Source organism: Tamandua tetradactyla, chromosome X (assembly GCF_023851605.1).
Source record: "Tamandua tetradactyla isolate mTamTet1 chromosome X, mTamTet1.pri, whole genome shotgun sequence".
Taxonomy (NCBI): Eukaryota; Metazoa; Chordata; class Mammalia; order Pilosa; family Myrmecophagidae; genus Tamandua; species Tamandua tetradactyla.
The window spans coordinates 133,825,618-133,833,870 of NC_135353.1; the positions used below are offsets into that span (position 1 = coordinate 133,825,618).

Below are 8,253 nucleotides of genomic sequence, written 5' to 3' on the forward strand. Positions count from 1 at the left end.
TTCTGCCCCCTTCTAGCCAGGGGCCTTGGACTGCTACTAGCTCTTGGTATCTCAGAGGGGAAATCCTTTCCTCAGACAGCTATCTTAGGTCTCTAGCACACCATCTTTTTCACTTCTACCCGGAAACAGCCCTCTCTGCTCTCTCAGCAGACAATTTCCACTGTTAATGTGATACATCAAGGAGCCACCTCAGGGAGTCGTTGCTCAGGCTTCTCATTGGTGATTTCCAGCTCACCTCAAAAGCCAGCACAAAACTACATCTGTTCTTCTCTCCTTTCTTTGTTTTTGCCTCCAAGTGACCTAGTTCCCTCCACATGTCACCCCAAAAGAGGCATAAGGGAGTTTGTCAGGAGCTCAGCAAAGTTTAAACAGAGGCAGCATTAGTAGCATCAGTCACTGTAAAATTGCAAGGCCTGTGTTATTCCTTTTTTTAAAATTGAGATATATTATATATTCACATACCATATAATCATCCAAATTGTACAATCAGTAGCTCACAGTATCATTGTATAGCTGTACATTCATCATCACAATCAATTTTGAACATCTTCATTACTCCAAAAATAAAAATAAGAATAAAAATGAAAGCAGAAAAGAACACCCAAAACAGCCCATACACCCCATACCCTCATGCCCCCCTACTGTTTATTTATTTGTGTCTTTTTTGTCTTGCTCATCTGTCCATACACTGGATAAAGGGAGTGTCAGCAACGAGGTTTTCACAATCACACAAACACACCTTAAAAGCTAATATAGTTATTCAATCATCTTCAGGAATCAAGGCTATTGGATCACAGTTCAATAGCTTCAGATATTTCCGCTAGCCACTCCAATACACCAAGAACTGAAAAGGGATATCTACATACTGCATAAGAATAACCTCCAGAATGACCTCTTGACTTTATTTGAAATTTCTCAGCCACTGAAACTTTATTGTCTCATTTCTTTTCCCCTTTTTCGTCAAGAAGGCTTTCTCACTCCCACATTGCCAAGGCCAGGCTCATCCCTGGGAGTAATGTCCCACCTTGCCAGAGAGATTTACACCCCTGGGAGTCCTGTCCCATACAGAGGGGAGGACAGTGAATTCATCTTCTGAGGTGGTTTAGAGAAAAAGTCCACATCTAAGAAACAAAAGAGGTTCTCTGGGGGTGACTCTTAGGCATAATCATAAGTAGGCTTAGCGTCTCTGCAGGAATAAGTTTCATAAGGGTGAGTCCCAAGATCGAGGGCCTGGCCCATCAAACTGAAGTCTCCAATGTTTGCAAGAATATCAGGTCTTCCCCAGGTGGGGAAGTTTAACATTCCATCTTTTTCCCCAGTCCCTAAAGGGGACTTTGTAAATACTTTTTAATCTTCTTCCCAGATTATTCTGGGATGTATCGGTGCATCACACCAACCTGTAGATCTCACTCCTTATTCAAGTTTCCATGAATTTATGGTGTTCAAGTAAGTTGAACATACAAGTTAAAATATGTAGTGTGCTACCAAAAATATAAATCTTACACCAAATAAACATCTCTTCCTTTGGTTTCACAGAGAAGTTGAAGTTTTAAAACAGTCAATATCTTCCTTCACCCTTTAGTCTGATTTACCTTAGTCCTACCCATATTAGCTTCATTTATATCTCTAATTGAAGTCTGATCACTTTTTCAGTGTTTTTAATAGTTTCTGTATGGGGAAATGCTGACTTTCATAGCTGCAAAACTCTAGGTCTGAGTCTCAGGTATTTCACAAATACCTGAAGTTCTAGGGAATGACCAGATTATACACAGAGAATGCAGCACCTCAGAATTTAGAAATAAGAATTGCAACTCCAGAATAGATGTAACTGCTGTAAAAGCTTAAAATCTAGGACCCTTTACAAAAGGCCCCAACCTGATAACCTATGCTCTCAAATTCAAGTCTCAGTTTGTACATTATAATTAGTCCATATTATTGGGGCATTATAATATTTGTCTTTCTGTTTCTGGCTTATTTCACTCAACATACTGTCCTCAAGTTTCATTCCCCTTATTGCAAGCCTCACAACTTTATTCCTTTCTGCAGCTGAGCAATAGTCCATTGTATGTTTACACCACAGTTCCCCCTTCCATTCCTCAGTTGATGTACCCTTAGCTACCTTCATCCATTGCAGATCAGTGAACATTGCCACCATGAACACCAGCGTGCAAATGCCCATTCCTCGCCTTCCTTTCTGCTCCTCCAAGTATACACCTAACTACAGGATCACGGGACAACCCCACCCCTCCGTGGAACCACCACACTGTCCTCCAGAGGGGCTGAACCACTCTACTTCCCTACGAACTGTGACTAGGTATATCTCACCACATTCGCTCTAGCACTTGTATTTCTCTGTTCATTTTTAAACAGTTTTATTCACGTCATACAATCCAACCTAAGTAAAAAATCAATGGTTCCTGGTATAGTCACATAGTCATTCTTTCACCACCACTATCTATATATAAGGACATTTTCATTACTTCCTGACTTGCAATAATTGTATTTTTTCCAATATACCATTCCATCTTCAACACCTTGCAATGTTGACATTCCTTTGCTCTCCCTTATGCAAAAACATTCTTATATTTGCACATTTAATCACCTTCATTGTTCACTCTAGGCATTCCTATGTTGTACCATCTCAGTCTTTACCCTCTATCTTTCCTTCAGGTATCATACATGCCCCCAGCCTGTCTCCCTCAACCATACTCACACTCAGCTTCATTCAGTGTATTGGACTACAATACAGATATTCCAGAATTCCATTTCTGAATTTTTAAAATCAGTCCTGTTGCACATTCTGTACTAAATGCCCAATCTCTACCCTCTTTCTATCTCCTGATAACCTGTGTCCTTAACTTTAATGCTCAACATTCACTCATTAATGTTAGTTCATATTAGTGAGACCATACAGTATTTGTTCTTTTGTTATGGCTAATTTCAGTCAGCATAATGTCCTTAAGGTTCACCCATGATGTTACATGCTTCATGACTTTATTCTGCTTTACAGCTGTGTAATATTCCATTGTATGTATATACCACAGCTTGTTTAGTCACTTATCTGTTGATGGATATTTGGGCTGTTTCAATCTCTTGGCAATCATAAACAATTCTGCTATAAACCTTGGTGTGCAAATGTCCTTTTGTGTCCTTACCTTCAGCTTCTCTGAATATATACCTAGTAATGGGATTGCTGGATCACATGGCAATTTGGTACTTAGCTTCCTGAGGAACTGCCAAACTGCCTTCCAGAGCAATGGCAACATTTTACATTCCCACCAACAGTGAATAAGTGTGTCTCTCTGCACATCCTCTCCAGCACTTGTAATTTTCTGGGGTTATTTTTGGCTGCTCACAGGGACTTCAATAACGTATGGGCTGACTCTTGCCTCTTGGGGTTAACAGGGCTCCAGTTCAAAGAGGTAAGAAACCATATCTCGCTGGCTCATACACTGTTGGATACCTTCTGGCCAACTGGAGGCCAAGGCATGGGCCTCCTCCTTGAAGGGACAGTGTTCTTCCTCAGTCAACTTCTAGAGGCAAGATCGAGGTTGCACACTGGCCCTGCCCTGCATGCTCACTGGCACTTTCTCAAAGCTATCAAAGAAGCACAGGTTGTGGTGGATGGAATTTTTCCAGCCTTCTGGAACCATCTGGAAGAAAGGGAAATGCTTGAGTGAAAGTGTAGATCTGTTGCATGTTGAGGCCACAAGGGGAACTCTTTCTTAATACCTGGGCAATTAGGTGGAAGTAATTGAGGGGGCCTGGAGCCAGATCCTCTCCTCCTGGCTATTGGCTTGCAGAAGCTTCTGATTCTGGAAGGAGGCCTTTTTGTAAGGAGATGGGAGACCCACAGAGGAGCTGTCATCCTGGTCCTCAGCTTCTTCCTCCTCCTCTTCTTCTGTGAGTGCCCAGTCACTCAGAAAAAAGGCAAACAGTTTTCATGGGGATATTCCTCATGGAAGGAAGGTGGCAGTGACTCCACCACTGTGACTTCGGAGCACTTGGAGGCTTCACTTTTTAGGAATGCCTGAGGGGCAGGGATTATGTGTGTCAGAGTGTTCCTTTTTGGGGCATCCAGCTTTCCAGGAGGGGTACACAATGTTGGGGTTTACCCATATCCACAGGTTAGGTTCAGTGTCAGGACCATCTTTGTCAGGATTGGATTTCTTCTCCAGAGGTAGTTTTGGGGACTCAATTATATGGAGTCTGTATCTGGCAAGGTTCTGCCTTGCTAAGGATAGGTGGGTGGTAGTAAAGTCCAGAAGGACTCATTTCTCATGTCTCAGTAGAGCAGCCCCGGGACCTGGCCATGGAGGCTGACTCGGAAGTTGGGATGTTGGAGTTTCAGGTTCCCTTTTGGGGAAAGTCTGCAGGCTAGGAGAGGCTGACAAGATGTTTTCTGCTTTTTGTAGTGGCCATTCTAGTGTGTGAGATGATATCTCATTGTGGTTTTGATATGTATTGCCCTGATAGCCAGTGAAGCTGTCCATCTTTTCATGTGTTTTTGAGTCATTTGTATTTCCTGGTCTGAAAAGTGTTTGTCCATTTCTTTTGCCTACTTTTTAATTGGGTTGTTTGTCTTTTTTTGCTGTTAAGTTATAGAATCTCTTTATGTACTCTGGATATTAGACCCTTATCTGATATGTGGCCTCCAAATATTGTTTCCTATTGCATAAGCTGCCATTTCACTTTCCTAACAAAGTCCTTTGGTGAACAAAAGTGTTTACTTTTGAGGAGATCCCTTTATCTATTTCTTTTTTCATTGCTTGTGCTCTGGATATAAAGTCTAGGAAACCATCTCCTATTACAAGATCTATAAGATATTTCCCTACATTACCTTCTAAAAGTTTTATGGTCTTCATTCTAACCTTTAGATCTTTGATTCATTTTTAGTTAATGATTGTGTAAGGTATATGATATTGACCCTCTTTCATTCTTTTGGATATTGATATTCAGTTCTCTAAACACCATTAACTGAAAAGGCTGCTCTGTCCAAGTTGAGTTGGTTTGACAGCTATATTAGTTGGGGTTCTCCAGAGAAACAGAAGCAACAAGAGAGATCTATAAATATGAAGTTTATAAAGGTGTCTCACACAACCATCAGAATGGAAGAGCCCAAATTCTGTAGCACAGGCTGTGAGGTTGGTGATTCAGATGAATAGTCTGGACAAACTCCACAGGAGAGGTTCACTGGCTGAAGAATCAGTGAAAGAGTCTCTCTTTTCCCTAAAAGACTTCAACTTATTGGATTACTTCTTGTGGGGGTCATGCCTTAGTTGATCTCAGATGTAATCAGCAATAAATGCAACCAACCGACTTATGATTTAATCAACTGCCCATGAAATATCAGGCCAGTGTTTGCCTGACCAAACAACATGGCATAATCACTTGGCCAAGTTGACACCAGAGCCTAACCTTCACAACCACCTTATCACAGATCAATCATCCATAGTTGAGAGGGTCTATTTCTGAATACTCAATTCAATTCCATTAAGCAGTATATCTTTCTGTATGCCAGTACCATGCTGTTTTGTTTTTTTTCTTTTGCTTGTTTTTGTTTTTGTTTTCATTTGACCTGGGCAGGCTCCAGAAATGGAACCCAGGTCTCTGACATGGCAAGCAAGAACTCTGCCACTAAGCCACTGTTGCCCGCCCCATGCTGTTTCAACCACTATAGTTTTGTAATATGCTTTAAAGTCAGGTAGTGGGAGACCTCACACTTATTCCTCTTTCCCAAGATAAATCTGGTTATTGGCTTTTCTGTTTCTGCAAATAAGTTGTTGTGATTTTAATTGGTATAGCATTGAATCTATACATTTGGGTAGAATCGACATATTTAGTCTTCAGATCCATGAGCATGGTATGTCCTTCCATTCATATTTATATAGTCTTCTTTGATTTATTTTAGCAACGTTTTGTAGTTTTCTGTGTGTAGGTCTTTTGTGAGCTTGGTTAAACTTATTCCTAAGTATTTGATTTTTTTGGTTGCTATTGTAAATGGAATTTTTTTCTTGATTTCCTCCTTCAAATGCTCATCACTAATGTATAGAAACACTACTGATTTGGGGGTATTGATCTTGTATCCTACCACTTTGTTGTACTCATTTATAAGCTCTAGTTGCTTTGCTATAGATTTTTCAGTATTTTTTATATTAAGTATCACACCATCAGCAAACAGTGAAACTTTTACTGCTTCCTTTCCATAGGTCAGGGGCTTTACTTACAGTTCTGCACTGTGACCTCAGTTCTTCCACCCATTCCAGACTGTTGTATGATCTATGTCCAGTCACGGGTGTCCCCTAAACAATTGTTTCAGATACTTCCTTGCTATTTACTAGCTGCTCCAGAGGACTAACTAAATTCTACATGTCCCTATGCTGCAATCTTGTCCTGTGTTATTTCTTAATGATTTCTTCTGATGAGATGTGAGAGGCCAGTTTCCAAACAGGAAAAGCTATACATATTATTGATACTTTGCAATGAAAAAAGCAAGAAAAAATTTTAGCCCAACTCTTGAACTTATTTTGTTTCCCCACATAGAAACTGGGCTTTTATTTTTGTCCTTAGTTCTTCATTTCTCCATGTTATTGGTTTCTACAGCCTGAGTAGAGTCCCAGTCATGCTTGTTCTCATTTCAGAGCTTTGGAACTTTCCTTTCCCTGTCCTCTCAAACCTCCAGGGGAGGTCAGGGATGAAATGCTGCTTCCTCCTGAACTTCCATCTGCCAGTGAGGCCTGTGGCAAGCCTTTCTGTCATACATAGCCTAGCTCTCATGCTCCCTGTGTCTCTCTCTTGGCCTACCCACAGTTTGAAATGCTCCTTCCTGGCTCAGAAGACTGGACACAATGAAATTAATATGAGGAAACAGATGTCTCGACTGTGGGGGTGTTTATAAGTAAAGTTCATAGGACAAATAGTTTGCTGGAGGCAAGGGAGATAATTTTTTTTTAACACAAGCAGCTATGGCTACATTAGAGTTTCCTCAGAGGCAAGCCTGCCCAGCATGGTCAGTGATAGGAATGAGAAAGTTTAAAGGATTCTGGGCACCATATCTCCACTATGCAAGCACAAGAAATGGATTTGGACATTTAAAGGGGCTCCCCATGTGTACATACACAGGGGCTACTTGAGAGGGATACCACCCTTGGGTTGGCCCCCTGATAACCACCACCTCGGATAATGTCACCCTAACTCACGAATTCGCTAATGGAGAAGACACCCAAGACCACCACCGTTACATCAAATATATGACAGAGGGAGAAGCAGGTGACGTTCCAATCAACCTCCAGAATCCTCATTGGAAGGCAGAAACTTTCACAGCCATCATTTAGACGCTACAGTTATAGTTTTGGAGAAAGTGAGAGGAGTCAAACTATTTGTGCAAGTTGATATTATCTTAGAGTACAAGTTTTAACCTGGGCTCCATGGACAAGGTTGAGGATAGAATTCAGAGGTTTGTAAACTTAGTTGGGAAATGGTTGGCATTTTCATTCTCACTGACTTCCAACTAAAATTCAGCACTTTCTTCATTCATGACAGTAGGAAGCAGACCACAGTTTTACTCATAGTACCTGTGACACTGCCAACAATAAAAATCACAGATATGTTTATATCACATTGTAGTTGTTGAAAATGTCTCAATATATTGTTTATATTCATCTCTACTTCAAAATTATGAGTTGTATCAGCTGTGCCACTAGATATTGCTTAATATATCTATAAACATAAATTGCTAAGTCACAAATATGTTTCCTAATGTTCTGATGACTATATTTCACATAATTGACTCCCTTTTAAATCCTATGTCTTTTGATGCATTTAAAAACTCTATTTTGAGGGTAGACAATTGTGGCTCAGTGGCAGAGTTCTCGCCTGTCATGCTGGAGACCTGGGTTCGATTCCCAGTGCCTGCCCATGTAAAAAAAGAAAAAAAAAAAAGAATTGAAAACTCTATTTTAAGAAAGAATCTATTGCTTTCACCAGTCTGCCAAGGTTCCGTGGTACACAAAAAAATTTGCAGCATCGTTGAGCATCTTATGTCCAAGAGCCCATAATGTATGAATATAGAAAGGTTATTTCAAATAATCACCACAACCCCATAAGCAGATTCATTATCAACTTCATTTTATGAATGAGGAAACCAAGGCTTGAAGCAGAGTCTGCGTGATTTTAAAGGCTGTGATCTTTCTACGACATCACACACATACAAATACAAATATATTTTTATGACTCCCAAACATCCAGTCAAAA

At 40.5% G+C, this 8,253-nt stretch overlaps 1 pseudogene; it reads right to left on the bottom strand.

Annotated features, from left to right (window-relative positions):
• Window positions 1-3,398: 3,398 nt before the first annotated feature.
• On the bottom strand, window positions 3,399-4,865 carry LOC143671017 (forkhead box protein R1 pseudogene; annotated as a pseudogene).
• Between the last annotated feature and the right edge of the window lie 3,388 nt (window positions 4,866-8,253).